The 13,349-nt window shown below is 36.8% G+C and overlaps 1 pseudogene; it reads right to left on the bottom strand.

The window, feature by feature from the left end:
* Positions 1 to 1,998: 1,998 nt before the first annotated feature.
* LOC107955880 (beta-glucosidase BoGH3B-like) lies at positions 1,999 to 13,349 on the bottom strand (annotated as a pseudogene).

Genomic DNA, 13,349 nt, shown 5'->3' on the forward strand with positions numbered 1-13,349 from the left:
CGTCCCATATTCTGTTTGCTGAGCATAGCTGGGTTATTTAATTTTTAGTATTTTCTAACTGCTGACATGCTATTGATGGAGGAAGGAGAGGACCTATGTAGAAAGAAAATAATTACCGATCTATATATAGCTCACTGAAAACTTTATGAGATATTTTGGTTATTTTTAGCTTTCATTTTTGCATTTTTGAGATAATTTTCTCCAGTTTTCATCATTGGTGTCACTAAAAATTATCTTCACTGTCATAGTCTACAATTTGAGTGTCTTTAGTTCTTACTCTTCTTCCAGGGAAAATTTGTTCAGTGTCTATTCTTTACAATAATATTCCACTTATTATATAAAAGCAGTGGTGGTTAATTTCATTGGAAATGTATAACTCTTTAACAATAAGTCTTAAATCATTACACTAAGGGAATATTGGTACTCTAATCACAAGTTATGCAAAATAGCTTTTGTGTTTATCTGCTATTTGAGTTAAAGAGTCTTTTATTCTCTGTTACTTGTGTACTTAATTTTATCTACCTTTTCCTTTCAATTTTAATTGCTTGTTGATGATGTTCAAGAGGCTAGTATTGGCTAATGAAGTTTCCAAAGTCCTTATTGCATGCAAGGTAGCAAAAATTTAAAAGCAATTGGCTTTGCATGTCAGTTAGGGGGAAAATGATCAAAAAACAACTGGGAAAACACAAAGAATGACTTGAAAAATCATAGGGTATTGATCTCTTATGCTTTCGTTTGATGGGAATAAGCTTTGCTGGTTCTTATGCCATTTAGAAGTTGAATAACTGACTAGAAAAAGGAACAGAGTTTAGCTGCTTCAACATGCATGCGTACACGGACAGAGACACAGACACAGACACATGCACTTGCATATGCATACATACATTTACAGAATTTGCCAATAAGGGCTCAGTAGCTTTTGTTTTTTTGGTATACGCTTTCCATTATGTTATCATTGCTTAAGCACTTAAAGCTTTTGTGTGTGTGTGTGTGTGTTCAATTTGTTCTTGTGTTTATTTTCAATTTTAACTGCTTGTTGATGATGATACAATCACATTTTAGGTAAATCCATGTACTTGAAGGTTCAAATGGATGAACAAAATTACCTATTTGTGTTGTATTGTTATTGTTTTCTTGCAGCTAAGGGCATAATGTATTCCCTTTGAACTAACAAAATAAAGTTTATATTTACATTATAATATTGCAATACTTCTCCTTCAACTTGAACAAACAAACTAATATAATGTATGAAAATACAGTAACTTGGCATCATATGTTGAGCTATAATGAAAATAAAGTCTTATGTATAAACTATTTGTTTATTTTATTTTCAATCAGATCCGTTTCAGTTTGCATTTGAGTTTGTTTTATATAATAAAATAGTTTTAAAAAAAAACTTAATTTAGGCTGGGTCAAGGTTAGCATTTATAATTTGGATTGGGTTTGGAAAAATTTTAGACCCATTTTTTTGGACTGGGTTTGAGCTTATCAAGTGGGTCTAAAATTCTGTTCTGGCTCAGTCCACGATCACCTCTATTGATTAATTCAGTCAGTATAAAATTTTTAGTTTATTCGGTTATTGTCATAAAAGGATCGAACTGATTGAATGCACACCTCTAGTTTCAAGACATTTTCTCTCTTGACTATATCTATCCAATTTTTTTTTTAAATATTTCATTTTTTTTATATTTTTTACATCCGTTTTATTGCCCATGTTATGAGTTTCTGACTGTCTCTACTAACAAGACATTTTTAATGTTTGAACTTCCATTTTTTTTTAGAAAAGCAATATGTTCTACCATTAGTTCTAACATTTATTATTATTTAAATATTTTACATATCATTATATTAAATTTTTAAATATTATTAATTATTATATTAAAATAATAATTTATCATTATATTTAAAAATTTTAAAATATTTCATGCACCATTAGTTATATAAATATTTATATTAATTACTTAAAAGGTATTTAAAATGTACATTTCATGTATATTATATTAAATAATTTAAATTTATTTATTTTTAGTGTCTAATATCACGTCTAAAATTAACATTACAACTTTTTACCACAATTTTTTATACTAATGTTAACACTCTTGATATTACAACCCACACTTTTCCATGACAATTGTTTTCAAAAGAGCAATGCCTAACTAACCTTCCGTAGGCTTAGTAGTCAGACCAAATCCAAATGGAAAAAGAGGGTCGTAGTGCGGATCACCAACGTTCATGGGGAGCTGGTCAACAGTCTTGAACCATGTCCTTGCAAGCTTGCCGGTGAACCCATAGTCACCAAACAGCACATCAGCAACACCTTGGCCCTCGGTCCCTGGAAGCCATGCTACTACAAGTGCATTAATTGACGAGAGATAGGGTTGCATGACAACTGGCCGGCCAGAGATGACAACAACAACACATTTCACAGCCCCACAAACATTGTAAATGGTACGTGGACCAGGCTCGGATAACGTAAGATTCAGGCTATCACCAAATGTTTCTGCATACGAGGGTTCTCCCACAACAACAATGGCAAAAGAAAATTTGTTGGATTTGACAAAGTCTTCATCAGGGTTCTCACTGTAGACAACTCGAGTGGTTGGATCAACCGTATTTTTAATTGCCTGGAGGACAGTGGTGCCTGCGATCATGCAGACTGTCTTAAGTCGAATGTAGAATATTTTGATTTGATATACACTATCACCGATCAATCTAAAGCTTCCATGATAACAGAAACCATACAAGACATAAGAAAATAAGGACTTCAACAAAGCTTAAACTACGCCCTTAAGATGAATCATTAATAGCACTAGCAAGGTTTGCACAATGATTTTTACCAATTGGTTCATTTCAGATGTTGAAAACCAGCGCCTGATATGTGACCATGCTCAGATTTTGGAGGCCACCGCCGGACAAAACTTGAATGCTTTTCTGGGTCATTCTATTTGTCAAACTGAAGCCTATATGCTTGAATATATTTTGAAGATTGAATTCAAGACGTACCACTAGTGAGATCATTGCCACCAAGACCCTGCCATGTGATGGTCCAGCCTCCGCATTGATAGCCCAAGTTATCAGCATGAGTTCCGGATACTAGTATCTTAGTTGCTTTCTTGGGAAGGGGTAACAATGGCTTATCAGTGATATACACTATCACCGATCAATCTAAAGCTTCCATGATAACAGAAACCATACAAGACATAAGAAAATAAGGACTTCAACAAAGCTTAAACTACGCCCTTAAGATGAATCATTAATAGCACTAGCAAGGTTTGCACAATGATTTTTACCAATTGATTCATTTCAGATGTTGAAAACCAGTGCCTGATATGTGACCATGCTCAGATTTTGGAGGCCACCGCCGGACAAAACTTGAATGCTTTTCTGGGTCATTCTATTTGTCAAACTGAAGCCTATATGCTTGAATATATTTTGAAGATTGAATTCAAGACGTACCACTAGTGAGATCATTGCCACCAAGACCCTGCCATGTGATGGTCCAGCCTCCGCATTGATAGCCCAAGTTATCAGCATGAGTTCCGGATACTAGTATCTTAGTTGCTTTCTTGGGAAGGGGTAACAATGGCTTATCAGCAGATTCACCGTTCTTCAGCAGGACAAGGGTTTTCCTCACAGCTTCCCTTGCTAACTCCCTGTGCTCCTGTTCAAAGCTCGATATTGTTTAATAAAGCCCATGTCTGACAATAAATGGCGAGCATCGAAGTCAATTCATAACAACAGAATAGGTTCTCAATGGAAGGTACCTGACTCCCTAGTTGGTTCACCAGGCTGTAATCAGCCATTGGATTCTCAAAGAAACCCATGACAACTTTTACTCTCAAGATCCTCTTTACAGCATCATCAATCCTGCTTATTGGAATGATATTGTGCTTAACCTGATAGGTTAGGACATCAATGAACTCCGTGAAATTAGAAACCATGATCTGCACAACACCCAGATATTGCGTATAAAAATCTTAAATGCTTGAGGGGATGTCAAAGGAAATGCTATATACTAAACAAGAAATGGTACAGCGTGTGCATCAAATATTTGAATAAATGACGTAGATAATAATAGTACTAAATATTCACCGACCATATCAATACCAGCACCAACTCCAGCTTCTACAGAATAAGAGTAGTTAGCATGTGAAGGAGAGGTGATCTTATCAATACCGAGCCAATCTGATATAACAAAACCCTGAAATACACCCAAAGAAATATGTCAAACGAAATGCTATACACTGATTTTTGTAGGTAGATACACATTTAGTTCAAGTCATTTTGTTACCCTGAACTTTAGCTTGCTTTTCAGGAAGCCGGTCACAAGATCACGATTAGCATGCATCTTTTTCCCATTCCAACTAGAATAGGAAACCATAATTGTTGCAACACCCTTTCTAATAGAGTTTAGATATGCTGGCATGTGAATGCTGAGTAGTCCATTCAAGCTAATCAGAGTATTGTTCTCATTTATGCCCTTTGTAGTACCTCCATCTCCCAAAAAGTGTTTAGTGTGCTGCCACCTTTTTTCTAGTAATGGAAATCAATTGACTAGTTAAAAACCAAGACTTAATCTGACCAATTTGACTAACTACTTCAAGCATGCATTATGAGAACCTATAAAACTTCATATTTATCATTTTTCCTAGAAATGAAATTTCAGCAGCTATACTTACACTGAATCAGGTGAAAAAGTGAAGGGAATTGTCTACTTTATGCTAACCTGGAGTTCATTTTTCCAGTTAGAATGCATAACCGAAGAAGAAAAATACAAAGAAATAGATGCATATAACTGGAAAATACTTCAATGTTCAATATATAAGCTGGGGCTAATATTTTGCTTGATCTGTACCTACCCTGCCTTCAGCATAAAGCAGTAGATAGATGAGCTGACCACTATAGAAAAATGTTATACATCTAAAGGAAGCAGACACTTACCAATTATCTTATTCGGACTTGGTTGCTTACACTTTCCAATTATCTTATTCGGACTTGGGAGTGAGTGTATGGGTATGTTCAACCTTTTATTATTATTATTATTATTATTATTATTATTATATATTTGGAGGATCCTTGGAGGTCGTATCTCCATGCACATGTCCGAAAATGTGTCGGATATGGGTGTTGGGTGTAGAAACTTCGAGAACAATGAAATAGCTTTCCAATCAGCAAATCAGATAATTTATCCTCATCCAACTAATGAGGTATCATAATGAAGAGTTTGGTGGACCTAGTACTTTGTTTCCATTATTCAAGTCATGTTGTATATTTGAAGACAAAATGGTCTGCAATGCAACCCTGCAACATGAATACACCTAAACACGTACAAAAGATTTAAGAGAAACTAAGGAAACTCGTGATTTGGGAATTTGCCATCATAACTGTGTGTTTATAGTAAAGACTTACTCTCCAGAAACAAAGGGAACACCCTGTTTAGAATTGCCAGGGATGTCTCCTTGTAAACCAGGTATAATCTCAGTCATTAACTGAACAATCTTATGATCCTCACTGTAGCTTTCATAGCATCGACCCCATCTTGGATCTCTGCAAACCTATTAAACATCAACAGCAGAAGTAAAAACAAACGCACTGTTAGTACACATGGTCTAGGCTTCTCACAATATTCAGCATTACCGCAATGCATGGAGCAAAAACATAGGAGATTCCTGTAGCTCTAACTTCGAGAGCAGTTGCATCTCCAATCTTCTTGATAAGCTGAGGATCCCTGAAGAGCAAATGAAAAAGATAAATAATCCCAAAAAAGAAATCTTCGAACTATTGATTTGACTTTAGTTCCAAGTCTCACCATCACCTGCTTGATTGATAGGGTATCAAAACTCAAATGTAACTTAAGCTATCTCATTATTCTTCATTCTGTAAATTCCCAGAATGTTGTCCATTTTGATATTTCAAAAACAGAGTAGAATAGAACACCAAATTCATGGAAAGATTACTCTAATATTTCAATGAGAATGCAATTTGCAATTGTTCAAAATTTCAGCCATTAAAGTTGGTACTGTTACAATTTCTACCTGAATGCACCATTCCACTTTAACAATAAGACACTTAAGACAACATAGGATAACAACTTTCTGTCTAACAAATCAAAAGGGGAAAGTCCAAACCTCAGGCAAAATGTATAACCTTGAACAATAAGAAAAATAGAAAATCAAATAACATGTTTACCTCAAAGATATAGGCCTTACCTGGTCACTCCAAGACCAACATTATGAGGAAAAATAGTAGCTTTGTACACATTATTGTGGCCATGGACTGCATCAATCCCATATATCATCGGAATCTGAAGACGGGTGGATAAGGAACCCTTTTGAATTGTGTTCACCATCTTAATCCTAGTCTCAGGAGTAGCTTTTATGGCCGGCACACTCCCTCCGCCACTCAAAACACTCCCTGCAAAATCCATAGAACCTCCAATTACCTCACAATTCATTAAAGAATACCATTAAGTGAGACAACCATTTAGGCAAATTATAAGAGAAAAAAAAAAAGATTACTGCATTACACAATGATAGTAAAGTTAGAAACCTTTATAAGTGGATTTATCTGCTTATCAAATGTCCATTTTACTAAAAGAAAATGAGAAAAGTTAACCAATAGAACAAATCATAGTGTATTTTCTAATTAAGGAAGACGATCATAGAAATAGAACAAATGAGATATCTAAACGATTTAATCAAAACATGTGAAAACTAAAATGTTGGCACATCAAAGATTGTTCGAAAGGTGATTCTGTTTATACCAATAAAGTACTTCTTCATCACATCTGGGGTAGCAACGCTGCGTTCGATCTGAGTCATTTGGCCAATCTTTTCAGCCAAAGTCATCCTGCTCATTAAGTCTTCGATTCTAACACCCACTGGCTGTTTTGGGTCTTTGTACTTCGCATATGTTGCTTCTGAAACAGCTGCTAAGCAGCATAACAGTAGAATTCCCAACTTGGGTGTTGAAAATATTGGAACCCACCCATTGTTTGAAAAGTCAAAAAGGGTGGGCACCGAAAGTAGAAAGTAAAATTGGTTGGCAAGTTGGGTTAAAAGTTGGCATGGGATAATTGCAATTTTGGTCCCTAATTGTATAGGGACATTGCAAGTTGATCCTTGAACCTCAACTATAAATAGGCCTAACCATTTCTTACTTTCTTCATCCCACACTTGCCATTCTCTACTTAAGGCAATTGTTCTCTCTCCCTATTTGTAAACTTTCACTTGTATTTTTGGAGTGAAATATATTTGGTAGTGCCCGAGGACGTAGGCAAAATTTGCTGAACCTCGTTAAAATTCTAGTGTTCTTTATTTTTGTTCTGCATATTTTGCAAGTGTCATTGTAGTGATTTATTGTGCTATTAAATTACGATAGAGGGATATTCTGGCTAGGAAAGATCTGGTATGTAAGCGATCCTCGTGATCCACCTCTCTTTCCTGGGAATTGAACTTAGTGTGATTTTTCAGTACAATAATTTTACTCTTTCACACGCTTCCGCGCAACAATTGGTATCAGAGCCAGGTTCGTACTTGGGGAATACGACCGTTTACGGTACTATTCACGTATACGGCACTATTCACGTATACAGTACTATTCACGTATACGGTACTATTCACGTATACGGTACTGTTCACGTATACAGTAGTTGGGATTGAGGAGAAAAATGGCAGCAGCATCGTCATCAGCAAGGACTACTGTGACAAATGCAAAATTTGAAGTAGAGAAATTTGACGGTACCAATAATTTTGGTATGTGGCAGTGTGAGATCCTGGATGTATTATGTCAGCAAGAGCTGGATATAGCCCTTGAAGAAAAACCTGACAAGATGGATGACAAGGAGTGGGCCAAGATCAATAGACAGGCGTGTGGTACAATCCGCCTATGTTTGGCCAAAGAGCAGAAGTACTCCATCATGAGGGAGACATCAGCGAAGAAGCTGTGGGATACATTGGAAGAAAAGTTTCTAACGAAAAGTCTTGAAAATAGGCTTTATATGAAAAAGAAACTTTTTCGGTTCACGTATGCACCCGGTATGTCGATGAATGACCATGTGAACTCATTCAATAAAATTTTAGCAGACTTGCTAAATTTGGATGAGAAATTTGAAGATGAAGACAAGGCATTATTGTTGTTGAATTCCCTTCCTGATGAATATGATCATCTTACCACCACATTGCTTCATGGGAAAGATTCAATCACATTTGATGCAGTCTGTAGTGCGTTGTATAGATCTGAGACTCGAAAGAAAGATAAAAGAGATCACAGAGATACAACTGCAGAAGTCTTAACAGTAAGAGGTCGTTCACACAGCAGCAAACCTGGTAGAAGGGGTAAGTCCAAAGGGAGACCCGCCAAAGATGAATGTGCCTTTTGTCGCGAGAAAGGGCATTGGAAAAAGAATTGTCCTAAGTTACAAAAGGGCAAGTCTATTTCTAATGCATGTGTAGCGGAGCATGATGAGGAGTCAGACTTTAGCTTGGTTGGCATGGCAATGGCATGTCAAACGGATGAGTGGATATTGGATTCGGGATGTACTTGCCATATGTGTCCTAATAAGGACTGGTTTTCTAGTCTTGAAGAACTAGAAGGTGGAGTTGTTTTTATGGGCAATGATAGTGCCTGTAAGACAATGGGTGTAGGTACAATCAAATTGAAGAACCATGACGGCTCAATCCAAGTTCTGACAGATGTTCGCTATGTACCCAGCTTGAAGAAAAATCTCATCTCATTAGGGGCCCTAGAATCTAAAGGGCTCACAATCACTTTGAGAGATGGATTACTAAAGGTAGTAGCTGGGGTATTGACGGTGATGAAAGGCACTAGAAGAAATAACTTGTACTATTTAAATGGAAGTACAGTTATTGGATCAACATCAACAGCTTCTGCGAAAGATGCAGATTCAGAGGCTACCAGGTTATGGCATAGGCGATTGGGACATGCTGGTGAAAAAGCTTTGCAGACTTTGGCGAAGCAAGGCTTGTTGAAAGGTGCAAATTCTTGCAAATTGGAATTCTGTGAACATTGTGTTCTGGGCAAGCAGACGAGGGTAAAATTTGGTTCAGCAATTCACAATACGAAAGGAATTCTGGACTATGTTCACAGTGATGTGTGGGGACCTACCAAAGTGGCTTCTTTGGGAGGTATGCACTATTTTGTCACTTTTCTTGATGATTATTCAAGAAAAGTATGGGTGTATCTAATGAAAAGAAAAAATGAAGTTTTGGATGCATTTCTGAAGTGGAAGAAGATGGTGGAGACTCAGACAGGTCGAAAGGTCAAACGACTTTGATCAGATAATGGTACTGAGTACAAAAATGATCCATTTCTACAAGTATGTCAAGATGAGGGCATTGTGCGACACTTCACTGTTCGAGATACACCACAGCAGAATGGGGTGGCAGAACGCATGAATCGGACTATACTGGAGAAAGTTCGATGTATGTTGTCCAATGCTGGATTGGGCAAGGAATTTTGGGCTGAGGCAGTTACATATGCGTGCCATCTAATTAACCGATTGCCATCAGCTGCAATAAATGGAAAAATTCCTATGGAGATGTGGACTGGTAAACCTGCTACTGATTATGATTCTTTACATGTTTTTGGTTCCACTGCATATTATCATGTAAAAGAATCTAAGTTAGACCCAAGAGCAAAGAAAGCATTATTCATGGGTATAACTGGTGGTGTAAAAGGATACCGTCTCTGGTGTCCTGATACAAGGAAGATTGTTTTCAGTAGAGATGTAACTTTTGATGAATCAACCATGATGAAGAACGAGGATTCACAAAAGGATGACAAAACCAGTAGTACTTTGCAGCAGGTGGAGTTTGAAAAGGTTAATGATGATCCAGCTAATATTGAAAGAACAAATGATGAAGAAGTTTCGACCCAAGAACTTCTACAGCAACAAGATTCAATTGCATATAGGAGGCCAAGAAGAGAGATTCGTAAGCCTGCTCGCTTTGATGATATGGTGGCCTATGCACTTCCAATTGCAGATGATGATGTTCCTTCCACTTACACAGAAGCAATAAGTAACTCTGATGGTGTAAAGTGGAAGCAAGCTATGAATGAAGAAATGCAGTCTCTTCATAAAAATAGGACTTGGGAGTTGGTGAGACTGCCCAAGGGAAAGAAGGCAATTGGATGCAAATGGGTATATGCAAAGAAGGAAGGATTTCCTGGTAAAAATGAAATTCGATACAAGGCTAGATTGGTAGCAAAGGGTTACGCTCAGAAAGAAGGAATAGACTACAATGAAGTGTTTTCTCCAGTTGTGAAGCATTCGTCTATTCGAATTTTGCTAGCCTTGGTTGCGCAATACGATCTTGAACTAGTTCAGCTTGATGTGAAGACAGCATTTTTACACGGTGATTTGGAAGAGGAAATCTATATGACTCAGCCTGATGGATTCAATGTTGCTGATAAAGAAAATTGGGTTTGCAAACTGACAAAGTCGCTTTATGGATTGAAACAATCTCCGAGGCAGTGGTACAAGCGATTTGATCAGTTCATGAAAGGGCAAAGGTACACAAGAAGTAAATTTGATCATTGCGTATATTTTCAGAAGCTACAAGAAGGAACTTTCATATACTTGCTCTTATATGTTGATGATATGCTGATAGCATCTAAGAGCAAAGTTGAGATTGAGAGATTGAAGACTCAACTCAATCTCGAGTTTGAGATGAAAGATCTAGGTGAAGCTAAGAAGATTCTTGGCATGGAAATATGTAGAGATAGAGCTCATGGCAGAGTTAGCTTGTCTCAGAAGCAGTATTTGAAGAAAGTACTACAGCAGTTTGGCATGAACGAGCAGACCAAACCTGTAAGTACCCCGTTGGCTTCTCATTTCAAGCTTTCTGCACAACTATCTCCTTCGACGAATACGGAACGAGAATACATGTTGCAAGTTCCGTATTCTAATGCAGTGGGTATCTTGATGTATGCAATGGTGTGTACAAGACCCGACATTTCACAGGCAGTTAGTATAGTGAGCAGGTATATGCATAATCCTGGAAAAGGACATTGGCAAGCTGTGAAATGGATTCTACGGTATATTCAGAAGACCGTGGATGTTGGATTACTGTTCAAGCAGGATAATACACTTGGTAAAGGTGTTATTGGGTACGTTGATTCTGACTATGCCGGTGATTTGGACAAGCGAAGATCAACCACCGGTTATGTGTTTACACTTGCTGGAGGACCAATAAGTTGGAAGTCTACACTACAGTCTACAGTTGCATTGTCAACCACAGAAGCCGAGTACATGGCTGTAACAGAGGCTGTAAAGGAGGCTATTTGGTTACAAGGTATGGCTAAAACCTTGGGGTTGGTTCAGGAGCATATTAACGTGTATTGTGATAGTCAAAGTGCTATTCATTTAGCAAAGAATCAAGTCTATCATGCACGTACAAAACATATCGACGTACGATTCCATTTTGTGCGGGAAATTATTGAAGAGGGGAAAATTTGTCTTCAGAAGATCAAGACTGCAAATAATCCCGCAAATATGATGACCAAGGTGGTAACAGCAACCAAGTTCGAACATTGTTTGAACTTGATTAATATCCTGCAAGTTTAACAGTTGAAGAAGGCACTATCAAGTATTGTTGTCAAAGGCAGAAAGAATTGTGTGAAGATAAGATTATCCTAATCAAATCTTCAAGGTGGAGATTATTGGAACCTACCCATTGTTTGAAAAGTCAAAAAGGGTGGGCACCGAAAGTAGAAAGTAAAATTGGTTGGCAAGTTGGGTTAAAAGTTGGCATGGGATAATTGCAATTTTGGTCCCTAATTGTATAGGGACATTGCAAGTTGATCCTTGAACCTCAACTATAAATAGGCCTAACCATTTCTTACTTTCTTCATCCCACACTTGCCATTCTCTACTTAAGGCAATTGTTCTCTCTCCCTATTTGTAAACTTTCACTTGTATTTTTGGAGTGAAATATATTTGGTAGTGCCCGAGGACGTAGGCAAAATTTGCTGAACCTCGTTAAAATTCTAGTGTTCTTTATTTTTGTTCTGCATATTTTGCAAGTGTCATTGTAGTGATTTATTGTGCTATTAAATTACGATAGAGGGATATTCTGGCTAGGAAAGATCTGGTATGTAAGCGATCCTCGTGATCCACCTCTCTTTCCTGGGAATTGAACTTAGTGTGATTTTTCAGTACAATAATTTTACTCTTTCACACGCTTCCGCGCAACAGAAAATCTACCCCTTTTTTGAGTTCCCGGATCAAGTCTTTGCTCTGAAAGCCTGAAGATTTAAAGATAGTTGGAATGGTAGTAATTATGCTAAAAGGTATAATTTCAGCATGAAAGCCAAATGTTGTTGCTAAATAAATGGCAGAAAAACAATTAAAAAAAACAAATATGAAAGCTAAAAGTCAAGTGCTTTGAAGCATTTTCACTTTTCTGTGCTATCAGATATGTTACTGACAAAAAGAAAGCGTGGAAAACGCCCGGAAGGGGATATTGTGAGAAAAAGATTGAAGTGAAGCACGTAGCAGGATAATGAAGAAGAACTTAGAGATTAAAACGATAGAAGCTGTAAAACAAAATGAAGGAAGGGTTTGAACTTAAACAATTACTAGGAATCGATACCATGAAGATATAGATAGCAAGCTGCATTTGGGACGAGGAAATCTCAGATTTCAGGTGTTTCTGAAATGCTATTTCCCGTTTAAATTTCAAAGAAGATTTTGAGTAGTTATCTTATCCACCTCGATAATTTCAACATAACACTTGGTGTTTTTATTTAATCGGTTTTTAATTGAATAAAAGGTGAAAAATTACACCAACAGATAATTTAATTTTGAATTAGTTAGCAAAATAGTCGTTTTAGTTTTAATTCAATCGCTCATCTTTCGAAAAATAAAACAATCATTTTAACCATTTTCTGTTATAAACGTAATGAAAAAGCGACATGGTAGTTAACTGATCATAAGTTATTTCTAGCCCAAAGAATATATAAAGATAAATGTCAAAACAGTCACTCAACTTTGATATCAATGAAAAAAATAGTCACTCAACTTTCAATTCAGTCACTCTACTTTAAAAAAATAACAAATTTGTATTACTAAATTTAAAAAACCAAACACCTAAAAAGAAGAACAAATAAAACCCTTGAATGAATTCTTCTTGTTCAGGAAGAAAATAGAGAACCATGGCTCACTCATTGTCATTAACCTAAAATACCATTTTTTATATCCTTTCTAGATTACCCCTTAAGTTTGTGACTCGACTCAAATCCCTTTCCAATGATTGGACTTACCTCATCTCGACCCCAGCTTTCGTTGCCGACCATCTCCGCCGCTCTTCTTCTAATCCACCTCTCAT

The sequence above is a fragment of the Gossypium hirsutum genome, chromosome A07, assembly GCF_007990345.1.
Source record: "Gossypium hirsutum isolate 1008001.06 chromosome A07, Gossypium_hirsutum_v2.1, whole genome shotgun sequence".
In the NCBI taxonomy this organism is placed as follows: Eukaryota; Viridiplantae; Streptophyta; class Magnoliopsida; order Malvales; family Malvaceae; genus Gossypium; species Gossypium hirsutum.